Source organism: Rhagoletis zephyria, unplaced genomic scaffold (assembly GCF_001687245.7).
Source record: "Rhagoletis zephyria isolate East Lansing unplaced genomic scaffold, Rhagoletis_zephyria_1.1 Rzeph_scaffold_00256, whole genome shotgun sequence".
Lineage (NCBI taxonomy): Eukaryota > Metazoa > Arthropoda > Insecta > Diptera > Tephritidae > Rhagoletis > Rhagoletis zephyria.
Window position 1 is genome coordinate 31,000 of NW_016157340.1, and position 15,998 is coordinate 46,997.

Sequence of the window (15,998 nt, forward strand, 5' to 3'; positions counted from 1 at the left end):
AGAAATATATAAATAGAGGTGGTAACCTTCGTTCGTTATTTCTGTTTAAAAGCTATTTCAGTCCTCTTTCATTTGATACCAAACTTGTTTAATTTGGAGAAGCGGTTTGTTTATTGTCCGGAAAAAAACTTTCGGAATAAAAAATATTAGGCCAAGTTTAACTGTTTAACTGTAAAATAACTGTTTCGGTCCCTGGAATATTATGCAAGTGCAATGATAAAACGTATATCTGGTCAGTCACAGAAGAAAGGATCAAAAATGAATTACAAAAACTAAAATCGAAAAACGCTGTTGACGTTACTGGTTCTCCACATTCAGAAACAACCAAAAGAGTGAGAATGAAGAATTCTTTGGAAAACAACGGTGTTTAATCAACGATCTTGCTATGATACTAGATTGTTAAGATGAAAGTCAGGAGGATACATACGACATTTGCAGACCGATGCAATTCCCAAAAACGAGTAATTGCACCGCAATAAAAAAAATAAATATAACTGAAAGTCCTCTCGACTGGTGCAGCGTCAATCAAGAAGAATTTACAATTTTGTCAAGTTTCAAGTTTTTCGCAGCGAGCGAGTAGTTATTTAGTGGCGCAGGTTTGATTTACGACCCTTTAAAAACATTTTATTGAATACAATGTTCCAATTTTTGAATTCAAGTACTAAAAAAACCTATTAAAAATTACTAACCTTTCCATTTTTTTTTTTTAAATAAATCACCTAATTTACTCACCTAAATTATTTTTTAACAAGTAAAAAAGTCTAAGATCGGGCGGAGCCGAACACATTAAAAACCCGGCGCAAGTATTCAATATAGTTTTTTCACCTNAAACCAAAATAACGACTATTATATGAGTGCATGACTGTGAATTTGACAGAATCAGCTGTGTGCGTGACGTCATCCTGGTGCAATTGTTGATTGAAGAAAACCAAATAACGATTTAACTGGGAACGGTTTAGTTATTTGCCCAATGATTTGGGACTATTGTGGCCGAATGGGTGACCCGGTCAAACAAATTTTACACACACATATGTAGCCAAGAGTCTACACTCTACACTATGAAACCCATTTTTGTAATTTGAGGTCACTAACTTATTAATAAATGCGGTCTGAAAAATACACATTTTGTGAATTTCGGAGTGAGTTCTACGCAAATAACAGACATGTCTCGAGGGATCAGGTGTGGCTCTTTACAAAGTGTGGACTGTGCTCTTTCTAGTGGGTTAGATATCAAGACCCACGCCCAATCCCACTCCGCCCACTAACGCAAAAACAGTGGGCAAATAGCTAAATATTTCCAATTTAGCTATTTGTGCGTTAATATTTCTGCGTAGTCGTGCACAATTTTTGAAACATTACAAGGCAAAATAAAGTCTGCAGAGGCAAATTGTAAACATCCGGCATATGCTAAAAATCGTACTTAACTAAAGGGCTACATGCCCAAAATCATTGCTACATGTTCCTATTTAATTAAACTCCGTATATTTCTTAATTCCTGCAAAATTGGACAATTTAATATTGATATTAACACATTTTTCCGCATTGTTTACATATTTTCCTATGGNACAATTTAATATTGATATTAACACATTTTTCCGCATTGTTTACATATTTTGCTATGGGTTTTGGCATTTCTCTCTCGCAATTGCACCAAGATGACGTCATGCAAAAATTACGCTCAAAAATCCTCTCTGATGGGCGCAATACAAGAATGATAGAATACAAAGATTGCGCCGATAGGGGTTCTGCGCATCTACGTCACAATATCAAAGTTGTTGTTGGCGAGCTGTCAAAACGCATACAATTTCTACACAGAAATGTAAATATTGCACACAATTTAGTTAAATAACTATAATAAAACAATTCAAGTGCAATTTACTGAATCGAGGCGAAGGTAAATATATTCTTAACTCATTTCGAAACAAAATCTTGAATATAATTTTATTGCAGGCAGCCAGTAGTCCATTGAAATGGAGCTGGCAAAATTTTTGAAGCTGGGAGCAGCGATTTTCTTGTGCGCATGATTTTCAGGTTTATGAAAATGTGAGTAAGACTCATTAATAAGCTGTGTACTTAAAATAACAATATATTTACAATTGCAGAGTGAGCAGAAATTTATTCCATCATTCTTGGGCGCAATATATTTTTGTTCGTCTCTATACAAGATTAAAAACAATAATCTATTCTTTGATAGATTGTCACATTGTGTAAAATATTTTTCTTCATGTACATATGTATGTGTATGAATGCGAATTACATGATTTTTCGGTTATTGAAAATAATAAAAAGCAATGATGTGAAGCCAAATAGCATTTTTTTAGGTTTTTTCTAACTTGATACTTAGATACTTAAATAAAAAATTTGTGATACATTTGATCCATTTTTTGTTTCTTCTACGATACATTTTTTCATGTCGTCACGGCAACACTGCTTGTATTCTATCATTCTTGGTACATATCTACATAGTTATGTATGTACATATGTGTTCTAAAATGGTTAATCAAGTTAAATGGCAACTCTCTTCGACTGATAAGAGCAGAGAAAAGTAGCGAACAACACCAATGCTCTCTGGGAAAATTACATTTGAGAGCAATAAAAAGAGCTCAGTCGGTGTTCAGTGGCATCTTGTTCAGTCAGTGCTAAAGTGAATGGAGCTGAAAATGCATTGGTTTTACTAGGCTCCTTACGTGATTATTGTTTACAAATAAATATTTCGTTTCATAACTCGCATTTTAGAGAATTCGCTGCTATAATTATTGAAAGATTTTTGTTTGAGAAGCTCCACTATGATTAAATGTGTTACTAGTTGAAGTGTAAGTTTTATTAATTCATTACACTAGCTAAAAAAGCGAACTCGATGCAATAAAATACATGCCTACAAGTGCGTTTTTATATATTGATGTATGCACATGTTTTTAATAACATACACACATATGTATAAGTATGTACATAAGTATGTTGATGAAAGTAGAAGAATGGCTTAACGATTTTACTTATGTATATGCATACATATAATGTATACATATATGTTTCTGTATATGCATAAGTACATGCTTATGTGGGTTTGTAAATACACACGTACATATTTGTATGTATGTATGTATGTTTATATTGATGTATTCCTATGTGTGTACATGCGTGTGATGTGTTCTGTGCAAAGTATGCTACAATTAAATTTGTAAGAATGTGCCTTTCTTCTGCCTGCTGTGACATTCCAAAGACAAATATTGATTAAATTTGATTTTTATTAAGTTTGCATGTGAATAGGTATGTATGTATGTATGTATCTACATACATTCTGATTGGTAAAGTTACTTAATTAAGAATTAATTCCAATTAAATAATTACTAATACATACATACATATGTATGGTAAAATGTGTCCACAGAGCAAAAAATAATTTTTTTGTTCCTGTCATTAAAAACTCAAAATGAGTCTCTTAGTTATTAACCGGAAAGTATGGCTTCTTATATGTATGTACATATGNATACACACATATGTATAAGTATGTACATAAGTATGTTGATGAAAGTAGAAGAATGGCTTAACGATTTTACTTATGTATATACATACATATAATGTATACATATATGTTTCTGTATATGCATAAGTACATGCTTATGTGGGTTTGTAAATACACACGTACATATTTGTATGTATGTATGTATGTTTATATTGATGTATTCCTATGTGTGTACATGCGTGTGATGTGTTCTGTGCAAAGTATGCTACAATTAAATTTGTAAGAATGTGCCTTTCTTCTGCCTGCTGTGACATTCCAAAGACAAATATTGATTAAATTTGATTTTTATTAAGTTTGCATGTGAATAGGTATGTATGTATGTATGTATCTACATACATTCTGATTGGTAAAGTTACTTAATTAAGAATTAATTCCAATTAAATAATTACTAATACATACATACATATGTATGGTAAAATGTGTCCACAGAGCAAAAAATAATTTTTTTGTTCCTGTCATTAAAAACTCAAAATGAGTCTCTTAGTTATTAACCGGAAAGTATGGCTTCTTATATGTATGTACATAGGTCCCGAAAATTCCGGGATTCTTGGCAAATAATACCGGGATTTTCGGGATTTGTAATTTGCACTGATGGCAATAATAGAAACTCCTTTTCTTCACCAGTATTGGCTTTATTAATTTTTTTAATTTAATAATTAATATTTTTTACGTAGAATACGTCTTACGTTTCGATATGGAGGCTATGCTCAAATGCTGTAGTTGTAATTTTTAGAGCTTCACGAAAACGCTTATTGCACGAGAACTAGTGAAGCGATTTCAAAGAAGAGTACGCCGTTCCCAAGACAAAATTCCAAACCTATCGACAGATACATTTATGTAAGTAACCGATTCGGTGTCTGTTGTAGAAACAGCTTATTTTGGGATCAATTTTGAGCCTTTAAAGCGCTCTAGCAGCTTATTATTGGCAGATATATAACTTTCAATTTCGGGATATAGGTTCTTTGGAGCAGAAGAAATATTTTCGTGTACAAATTTTATATAAATTCATCAAATATCGAGCATTTAAAGGCAAAAAAATTTTGAAAAAATTTGCACATTTTTTTTTAATACCAAAATGCTCGAAAACCGCTCCAAAGATTTTGTTTTTGTTTTCTTTAATCAAAAATTCAGGTGTTTTCGTTCCGTTTGGTATATGGGAAGTATTGGTTGATATCTTCTAAGTATGTTTATTTTATTCAAATATATATGGGCATAAATGCTTTTCCATACAAAATCACTTCGTCTTCAGTTTGCAAACACGTGCATGTGTAAAAACAGTTAGGTGCTCGCAGAGACAAAAGGATACCAAAAACAGATTGCGCAGGTGAGGGGAAATATGTTTAAGCTGATCGCAGCATATTTCGCACATGTGCCTACATATTATATTATATTATAGATATGTATATTCCTTATACATATATACATACATACATATGTATGCATATATACATACATACATATATGTATGCATAATACGCGAAAGCTTTTTGTCATATCATCAGATCTGTAATGTTAAATCGATTTTAAAAAATGAGGTATCAGATTAAAGAACTTGGCCTGTAGATGTGCAATAGCTTCTTATTTTTTCAAAACGAGTTGCCACCTGATAAAAAAATTAAATTCAAATTATTTTTAAGTTAAATCAATTATTACACTATGAGTATCGATCCAAATGGTTTTGAAAAGGCTTTATTTCTTAATTACACATATGTAGGAGGGTTGCTACCTGTTCGCAAGTTCGTATTAAATAAAGGCAGAAAATTGAAATTTATATCCTGATATGGATATCAGACGAAAGAGGTTGTGGTTTGAAAATATTTTGAATAGGGTTGCCAGCTGTTTCAAAATTAGAATTTAAATAAAGTATCGTTACGATTATCCTCGAAACCTTGAGGGATTTCCCAAATATCCTACGGATCGTATCGCTGGATTGTTAAATAAATGCTCACGATGACCAAATTGCAGTACAATTAACTTTATTGTACAACAACAATTTACAATACTCGCTAAAACAGTAAAAACAATTTACAATACTATTTAAAGCAATTACAACGCTTTACAAAACTGGTTAACACAAACTTGCTTATTCGCAACTCACTTTACTTGTAGCTTGCTGACTTGTAAATAAATCTCCTAGCTGTGTGGTGGCCCTTATATACCTGCGCTTGATATCATGGCAACTCTAGAATGTTCTGAAGTTCATCGCGCATTCCCTTTCTCTCGCTGTTCGCAGTGTTCATCCAACTTGACGTTTCTGATTGTGGAACATTCTACTTCATTCCTCGAACATTCTGCCTATTTCTTGTTGTTCGCTTCGCGTTGCCGCAGTATTCGCCACACTGCCCTCCACCTAAGTCTGATCGTCCCGATCAGACACACTTGCTGTTCCAAACGCTGCAAGCCTTTCCAAGTGGACCACCTTCATCTTGTTTCTTGGTCTCCCAACGGTCTGGATTCGATACACTACGTCATACAGCCGTTTGTCGACCTTATACGGACCTTCGCAGTTGCATTGTAGTTTTGGGGACAAACCTTTCTTCCGTTGTGGATTGTACAGCAACACTAAAACTCCCTCTTGGAAACCTTCGGAGTTCATTGCCTTATCGTACCTGGCCTTCATCTTGTCACTCATAATTTGAGTTCGCTGCCTCACAGGAGCATGTATCTCTCTCAGCTCCTCTTCCAGGATGTTGGACGTCTCTTTCCCGATTCTCCTTGCATCGCCAGTTACTCCAAACTTCAGATCACTAGGCAAACGGAGCTCACTGCCGAAGATTACCCTTGCAGGAGTTTTACCCGTTGTTTCATGCACTGCTGACCGGTATCCCATCAGGAACAAGGGTATGCGGACATCCCAATCTTTCTGATTTTTGTCCACGACCTTCCGCAAATGCTCTTCCAGGGTTGGGTTGAACCGTTCCACCATGCCATCTGATTGGGGATGAAGAGCCGTTGTTCGAGTTTTCCGGATACCCAGTTGGAACACCGCCGATTCAAAATTTCTTCCCTAGTCAGAGTGCAGCTCTTTACTCCGCTACTGTTTTAGCTTCCTGGTTTGGAATCGGGTATACCTCCGGCCATTTGCTAAAGTAGTCCATAACCACAAGGCCGTATTTTTTCCCTGTGCGCTCAAAGGAAATGGACCTGCTACATCCATGGCAATCCGCTCGAATGGTGCACCTGAATTATAGTGCTTCATCTGGCCATGACTTCTGGATTTCGGGCCTTTAGCTGCAACACACTCCACGCAGTTAGCAATCCATTCTGCGACCGATTGGCGACATCCAACCCAATATAACCTCTGCTTAATCTTCTCCAGGGTCTTCGTGATTCCCAGGTGCCCTCTACTAGGACCATTGTGGAATTCCTTGAGTACATCCGAAATTCTTACCCTTGGAACTACTATCAGGTTGCGGGAGCACTGGCCATCTTCGCTTTCCCATACCCTGTGCAAACAGCCAGATATTAATTTTAAGCTGTTCCATTGTGCCCAGTACGCCTTTGCGATGGGGCTTTCCGCTGCCATTTGCTCCTTAGTTGGCCTTGTGTCCACCTCCAGTCCATGCATCAAAAGCTCCAGATCTGGATCTTCCTGCTGACACTTTCGTAACTGTTCTTCCTTCCACTCTTCCGCTGGTGTTATTGTCGTCTCTCAATCCACCGAGCTAGTTGTCCTTCTGGATTCTTAAGTAGCCACTTCAGCGCTGCATGGTCCGTTCTAACTCGGAAACGTTGCCCATAGAGGTACTTGTGGAAATGTTTGACGCAGTCCACCAACGCTAGTAGTTCTCTCCGAGTTACGCAGTAGTTCCTCTCTGGTTTTCCAATCGACCGGCTATAGTAGGCAACTACCTTCTCCTGCCCATCAATTACCTGCGACAGTACGCCTCCTATGGCATAACCACTAGCATCCGTATCCAAAATAAACGTTGCACCTGGAACGGGATACGCTAGCATAGGTGCAGTACATAGTCGTTCCTTCAGAGTCTGGAAAGCCTCCTCCTGCTCCTTGTTCCACTCGAAGGCTCTATTTTTCCTAGTGAGCTCGTGGAGGCTATTAGCAACGCTGGCGAAATTCGGAACAAATCGGCGGTAGTAGGTGCATAGCCCAAGAAAACTTCGTAGTTCGTGCAGGTTCCTAGGTCTTGGCCAATCCTTTACTGCTTCTATCTTTTCCTTCGCAGTACAGATGCCCTCCGTTGTCACCTTGTGCCCTAAGTAGTTCACCTCCTTCCTGAACAGTGAGCATTTTTTAGGACTTAGCTTCAGACCAGCGCCAGCTATCCTCTGGAAAACTTCTTCCAAATTGTTCAGGTGTTCCTCAAAGCTTTTACCCAATACGATAATGTCGTCTAGATACACCAAACATGTTTTCCAATGCAGTCCTTTGAGCACATGGTCCATAAGTCGTTCAAAAGTGGCAGGAGCGTTGCATAATCCAAAGGGCATCACCGTGAATTGCCACAGACCGTCTCCAACGCTGAAAGCTGTCTTCTCCTTATCCTCGTCACTTACCTCCACTTGCCAATAACCGCTCTTAAGGTCGAGTGTTGAGAACCACTTTGTTCCAGTCAACGAGTCCAGAGTGTCATCGATCCTGGGAAGAGGATAGCTGTCCTTTTTCGTCACATCGTTTAGTTTCCGGTAGTCTACGCAGAACCGCATTTGACCATCCTTCTTCTTCACAAGTACTACCGGCGAACTCCATGGACTCGCTGATGGTTCAATCACACCACTCTCGCTCATTTCTTTTATTATTTGGCTAACAGTTTCACGTTTGGCAAGTGGAACACTCCGAGGAGCTTGACGGATTGGCCTTGCATCGCCAGTATCAATGCGATGTTTCACAACGTTAGTCCTGCCTGGTTTGTCGCCATCCTTGTCGAATATGTTGCAGTATCTTCGGAGAAGTTCCTTAGCCTTGTGCTGGTATTTTTCTTCCAACCCTTCCGTCCATGTATTAATGTCTTCCGCAATGTCATTCTCGCCAATGGAATCGCTTTCAGGTAACTTTTCGCAGTTGAAGATTGCCTCTACCTCTCGACATTGCCCCAGTACAGTTCCTCTTCGGAGTTTGACTGGTGATTTGAACTCATTGAGCACTCGAACTGGGATGCGTCCATCTTTTTGCGTCTTAGCCAGGGTTTTACCAATAAGTACGTCCGGTGTAGAATTTTGTGTTGCTTCAACAACCCACAATTTGTTTGTCCCACAATCTCCATCAATCTTTGCCCACACAACTGCTTCTGACTTCGGTGGAATCTGCTCGCTTTCCTCTAGGATCACTCGCTTGCTGCTGTACGGACCATCATACCCAAACCTAAGGGGCACTTCCATGTTGTCGTACGTCATGATCCTGTTCTTCATGTCGATCTTCATACCTTGACCAAATAAAAAGTCTAATCCAATGATGACTTCATCCATAATCGCCGCGACTATGAACTTGTGTAACACCGTCACATTCCCTATTGCGACTTTGCATGTTACCTCTCCTACAACTTGGGTGTCCTCACCAGTTGCTGTCCTCAACCTTGCTCCAGGTAATGGCCTTACCTCTTTAGTGACCAAATCAGATCGAATGATGGAATGTGATGCGCCCGTATCCACAGTTAGTACTCGCTCATGTCCGTCCACATATCCACCAACAGTAACGTTGCTCGCTTTTCTGCCAATTTGCGAGACGGAGATTATGGGGCATTCAATTGCGGGAGCCAGCTCGCGCCCATTGCTGCTGGCTCGTTTTAGTTTAACGACTGATAGGAGTTGGATTCGTCTCCTTCAGGCCTGCGTTTGCGTCCTGCTGAATTGTTGAGCCCACTGGAACTTGCGCTGCAATCGCGGGCGAAGTGGCCTGGCTTTCCACATTTAAAACATTTGCCAGAGCCATGCTTTTTCTCGCCCAGCAGTTGGATAATCTTCTTCAACATTTCATTTGTCTCGTCCGGTGTTTCCACTTCCACGCGATGTGCTTTGTAGGCTGGTCTACTTAGGAGCGCCGCCGTTCCACGCGTTTGAGCATACGAGACAGTTTCAGCAAATGTTGGCTTTGGATTCGCGTACGTCTCTCGCTTGGTATACACGTCCTGCATTCCGTTGATGTACCTCTGATTTTTACCCTTTCGGGGTGCTCTCCAGATGCGTCTCCAATAGCCAAGTGAGCCAATCTCGATCTCTGAGGCGAATTCTTGTAGAGTCTCGTTAGCTTTTTGTCAGCGGTTCTCCAGCTCCATCTGGTAAATCTGTCTCCTGTGCTCGCTACCGTAACGTCTCTCCACAGCACTCATCAACGCATCGTAACTGTTCCTTTCACAGGAATAGTCTGTAAGATTTCCGCTGCAGGTCCTTTCAATGCAACGAATAGTGCAGCGGACTTATCCTCGATGCTCCAATGATTTGCTGTATCAGTCTTCTCGAACTGGAGCTTAAAGACCTGGAAAGGAATCGTGCCGTCAAAGGATGGAGTTTTACCTTAGGAGCGCTCGTCGAAGTAGCTGGACGATTCATCTGCAAATCTCGGAGGCGACCTTCCAGCTCACCCACTTTTTCTTCGACCTTACCCTGTCTTTCTTCGATCTTATCCTGCTTCTCTTCGATTTTATCCTGTCTTTCCCTGAGTAGCGCGTTGTATCTGATTAAATTCTCCTGCAGCTGTGTGATCTTTTCATCCAGCTGCGATGATACCAATGACGACAACTGCGACCTCTGTGCTTCAAGCTGTGTTTGCATCTGTGACGACAGCTGTGATGACATCTGTGACATGCGTGCATCCTGTGCTTGCATCTGTGACGACAGCTGTGATGACATCTGTGACATGGCAGCCGATAACGCGTTCATATCCATAGCTGTTGATGAACATGGAGACTTTTGCTGTTCTTCAACCTTCCCGGATGTCTGCTACACATCCTTCGACGAACAAGCGGCCTCATCCTTCTGTTCATCCTTTGCGGATGCATCGTCGAGTTTACCCTGGAAGTCGTATTTGTCCACGTCGATGCCTTCTGCTTCCATAGCCTCTCGCAGCCGTGATAGTGACTCCACTTTTTTTCCGGAGGTTGCTAAATTTCGCTTCTCCAACTCCTGTTTGAGTTCCTCGATCTTCAGGTCTTGAATTTTTGCCATTTTCAAAAGTTTATCCTTCGGGATTTATTTAACAATCCCACTTCTGACACCAATTGTTACGATTATCCTCGAAACCTTGAGGGATTCCCCAAATATCCTACGGCTCGTATCGCTGGATTGTTAAATAAATGCTCACGATGACCAAATTGTAGTACAATTAACTTTATTGTACAACAAACAATTTACAATACTCGCTAATACCGTAAAAACACTTTACAATACTCGTTAAAGCAAATACAACGCTTTACAAAACTTGTTAACACAATTAAACTTGCTAATTCGCAACTCACTTTACTTTTAGCTTGCTGACTTGGAACTAACTCCCCTAGCTGTGTGGTGGCCCTTATATACCTTCGCTCGCACTCATGGCAACTCTAGAATGTTCTGAAGTTCATCGCGCATTCCCTTCCTCTCGCTGTTCGCAGTGTTCATCCACTTGACGTTTCTGATTGTGGAACATTCTACTTCATTCCTCGAACATTCTGCCTATTTCTTGTTGTTCGCTTCGCGTTGCCGTAGTATTCGCCACAGTATGCATGAGTTAAATGAAATATAAAAATATTACGTGACACGAAGGTGGTAAGATATCCTTAGGTTAAATATTTAGATCAGTGGTCGGCAGGCCACAGCTCACTGAGCGCTTTCTGAGCACATGTGTGTTTCACACGTATACGAAGAGCGGCAGCTGAGCAGTGCATTTAACGCACACAGTCTCACTCATTGCATCGTTTGAATGTATTAGAATGCCGACCGCTGATTTAGATTATTAAGCTAAGCGTACACGGTAGAGAAATCTCTCTAGAGTTTTACTGAAATAAAAATCTCCTCTCTCAATTATGTTTATATGGTAGAGCCACTCTAGGAGATATTCACTCTAGCTAGAGACAAAATAGAGAAATCTCAACTTTCCTCTATCTCGTACTCTACAAGCTGTGTACATGGTAGACAATAGTTACCTCTCGCCTAGAGTTAGTTTTCTATCTCGAATTGTTGTCAACGCTTTTTGTGTGAATATATGTATTTATATCAAAGCCACGATGTAGAAAATATAGTTGGCGCCATCAGCGGAGCGCTAACCTTTCGTCGATTTGACAGCATTCACCTATTTGATGGCGTCATAAAATACATTTTCGCAATGTGGACAAGAATTAAATTTTCAAACTGTACTTATTTGCCGAAAAAAAATTTACGTAGACAAATGTACCTAAAAATTAAACATGTACTTACTCTCTTCGTTACTATGTGTACTTTTGGACTCACATCAAATAATCTTTAATATTTAAAATTCCCTTGAAAGGAGTTTCTCCGAGCAGTTCCAGCCAGACTACTATGCATACATATATAGGTATTCACCAAGTTTAGCAAGTGGCCTGGCACTCTGACAAAACAGCAGATAAGTCAAGCAACGACTGTTGCCAGAGTACCAGATCACCTGCTCAATTTGTGAATCCCCTTATGTTTTAATAATAATTATTCCCTTTGCAAAGGAAGGAGGCTATTGCAAAAGCCATTGACATACCAATGAAAATAAGAGAATGATTCCCGATATATTATTTGGCTACGTTCTTAATGTACCTAAAATGGTGTGCTTATATTGAATATACGATTCAATGTCGTAGCCATTTCAAAATTTAACAAACTGTAATGAAACTCTTTATCAAGGCTTTACCATATGTCTCCGTAGAGCAAAAAGTCTATTTAGCTTGCTAAATAGAGCGTAGAGTTGACATAGAGTTTTCGATCTAGCTGCGTTGGACTGTGTACACGGCGAAAAAGTCTCGCTAAATAACTCTCAAGTAGACTTTGTAGGCGAGTCTCCCGTAGAGCTCTATTGAGTGTTTACACGTCTCTAGCGAGATTTTTGTCTAAATGTCGCGTTTTTTCTCTACCGTGTACACTTAGCTTTAAAGAGGGTTGCCACCTGGTAAAAACTTAAACTCAAATTATTTAATAAGTTAAAGCAATTATTAAAAATATGGGTATCAAATGAAATGCATTTAAAAAGGCTTAATTTCTGAACTGTATTTAGGAGCGTTGTCACGTTTTAAAAAATCAAATTTAACTTAATTCATCAGGCGCATGAAATATTTATGTAGGTATCACAATATCAGACGCTAGAGATTTGTTTATTTCTTAACTATATTTAGGAGAGTTGCCAGCTGTTTCAGAAGTCTTAGCTAACTTATGCACAAATCCGAAGATAATGCGAAGACGAGCATGAACTCGAAGAAGAATACTAGTACTGGGGCATAGGCTAATATAAAAAGTAAGAAAAATGTCTGCAGTATGAAAGGAAATAAAAATGAATCGAAATAATGATAAACGTCACGGTATATATCTATTTATGAGCTGATGGTACATATGATTGAAGTTCATGTGGATCTGCTTCTCTATTGCTAAGTATTAATATTTTCCAAATCACATTGATTTATTAAATTCAATTCAATACAATCAAAACGAATATTTCATGTACCATTTTTAACTTGAATGTGATCTTAATAATATCATGTTTTCTACGTTTAAGTTTATCAGCTGTGACTCCGACACAGCCTGCAGGTCAAGACCATGGGCCAAATATTGTAAAATTTCGTTTTCAGTTTTTCCCCCTGACGTAAGTAATTCCAAAATGATTCAAAAAATTAAAGAAGAAATTCTGTAGAATTTAATCACTGGTAAGTATTGAAAATGTCATTTTAAAATTTTTTCCTTGAAATTACGCAATATTTGTTTTTGAAAAAGTTATATGTTAAGGACTTATATAAACTCATTAACATCCTCAAATTTCGTCCTGCTAACTTTATCAGTTTAAAAAATTCCTTGTGAATCCAAAAAATTTTAAGTTTTTTAAATTCTAAAGAAATTTCCTTCCTTCTTTCCTTCCTTTTATTTGGTACCCATATTTTTATTCTACAATGCATTGAATTTTTTAAAAAATTTTTGGAATTAATCATATCTTTGAAATTACAAAGTCCTTTAAAATAATCCTGACGTCAGAGAGAAAAAATAAAAACGCCTCTTTAAATAAAAAAGTAGGTTTCAAACCCATTTATTTATTATTTATTTTATGGGGTCGTTGGATCGAATCCCACTGAAAGAAGTCTGATGAGGAAATGTGGTGGTGATTTCCGAAATAGCTATCACTTCTACCTTTTATTAAATTATTGTTGCTTTTCCACGATAGTTTTTCATTAAAGACGGCCTCAAGCTCAATCAAAATTGTTGAATATAATTGTTATAAGGCCATAAATAACAAAAACAAATAAGGAGAGCTTCTCAAACAATTTAAAAGCAATTTTTTCGATTTAAGTTGTTGAAGATTGATGAATATCTAAATCCCGGGACTAATCCCGACAGGCTTTGTGGCGGCGGCGAGGTCAACTTCAAAAATAGTCGGCGGCGCGGCGACGCCGGCGCGTCTGGAAACGCCGGCGCCAGTGCCCATAAGAGCCATGAGGCTACAAATCTTATCATGTCATCTCGTCAGCGTTAGGCCTTCGCCATGCCAATTCAGATTATAGTTCTATTTATTTCATTATTAAATTAGTTTTAAATTTAAATATTGTTACTTCCTACTTGAATTAAAATTGTGAGTGCCTGGCGCCGATGGATGGGCGAACAGAAGAGGGTCTGAGGTATATACAAACATACATGGTTCTCTATGTTCTCTATAGATCCGTATGTACTATTTAAATTTAAAGAAATAAAAAAAAATAAAAACTTAAGTTATTGGAGTAATTTATGTCGCTATTAATAATTTTTGTAATAACCAGGGAACGGATTTTATGGAAATCGCCTTTTTTCTGCTAAAGAGATAGAGTATATTCGATTAAGAATGTCCACGATTTAGCTTTCCCTGATTCCATGTATACACATTTGATGTTGCCTTTTTTTGCCTTTTTAAGATATTTGCCTTTTTAGATATTTGCCTTTTTTGCCTTTTCTACCTTTAAAAAAGTGATTATAGCATTTACAATTTTTTTTTTAAAGATTAAAAAATATACACATGCCCATGCGGCTTATAGAAGCGCAGGGACCTCTTGCCAAATTGGTGTTGAAAAAATTCAAAGCCGTTTTCTCAGCTAACGTAGGCTTGAAGACAATAAGGGGTGTGGATAAAATTGTAAAGGGCGAGGAAAACGCCCTTATTCCTGATAATATGAACGTTTCAAACGTTCCATATTTAAATTGGGCTCCACTTGTATCAACTTACGTCGAGCGCACATTTAGTACATTCAAGGCTTTTCTTCGCGAAAATCGAATGAAAATGCTGCCAGAAAACTTCAAAATGCATCTTGTGGTTCAATGTTACTACAACTATACAGATTAAAGTTTTATGAGTTAGAAACTCGAAAGGATAAAATAGTCAAAGATTCAAAGTACAAATTTTTCATATAATGAAACTAGTTCATAGTTTTTCTCTTTTTACCTGCAATATAAACATTTCTAAAATACAAAAAATACAGATTGTTCTTCGTATTTTCTGTCTTTTGTAGTGCCTTATTTTGATTTTTTTACCTAGTGCCTTTTCCTGCCTTTTTCGCTATTTTGTTTTGCCTTTTTTCAATACCTAGTGCCTTTTCCTGCCTTTTTCGCTATTTTATTTTGCCTTTTCCAGCCTATTTCGTTATTTTATTTTGACTTTTTTATAGGTTTTTAGGTCCTAAAAATCCGTTCCCTGGTAATAACCTTATCTACCGTTATGCTAAATTACGGGGTTCTTACGATTTTTTGTGGGTTATAGATTGAAAACTAGGGTGGTCTACTATTTTCCAACAGTTTTACCCATCAACTCCCAGCAGAACAGGCCTTTTTGACCCACCGTTTAAAAAATGGCTTATAGATGGTTAAAATTTCCACTAAAATATTAAGCGCCAGATTTTCCTAAGGATAACCGAAAGTAATGAAAAATACTACTAATTTCCACCAAGAAGGGGGAACTTGAACCCTGTGTAGAAAACATTGCGATGCGATGAAGCTTCCTGGGGTTTGACCACCACTTGTGAATGCTAACATAATTTTCACACAGTCACCTAGAACTTGTGTACGTCTGTGGGGCCCCAGAATAAAATAACTTACATATTTAAAATCTGTTTAAAAAATATTCAACTCTTTATTTACGAAAAAGTTCACAAAAATATAAATTTGTTTTTGGTTTATCTCAAATAATTGAGGAGTTCCATGCAATAAGGGCACTTCTGTTAAAACTGCTTTCTGAGATATTATCGTTAAAGTGTTTTGGTGTGTGATAACTTTCTTGTTGTTGTAGTAATATGTAAAAAAGGAATATTTTTGTGGTATTGAAAAAAATTGTTATATATTCTGGAGTAGTAGTTCCTTCAAGCGATGTATTTCATGA

General features: G+C 37.9%; 1 protein-coding gene across 1 annotated transcript in view; it reads left to right on the plus strand.

Moving 5' to 3' along the window:
- Positions 1-2,602: 2,602 nt before the first annotated feature.
- Positions 2,603-15,998, plus strand: part of LOC108358443 (uncharacterized) — a 216,119-nt gene continuing 202,723 nt past the window's right edge. Inside the window, exon 1 of the mRNA XM_017609773.1 lies at positions 2,603-2,813. The gene's annotated coding sequence lies outside the window, so the exon portion shown is untranslated. The remainder of the gene's footprint in view (positions 2,814-15,998) is intronic.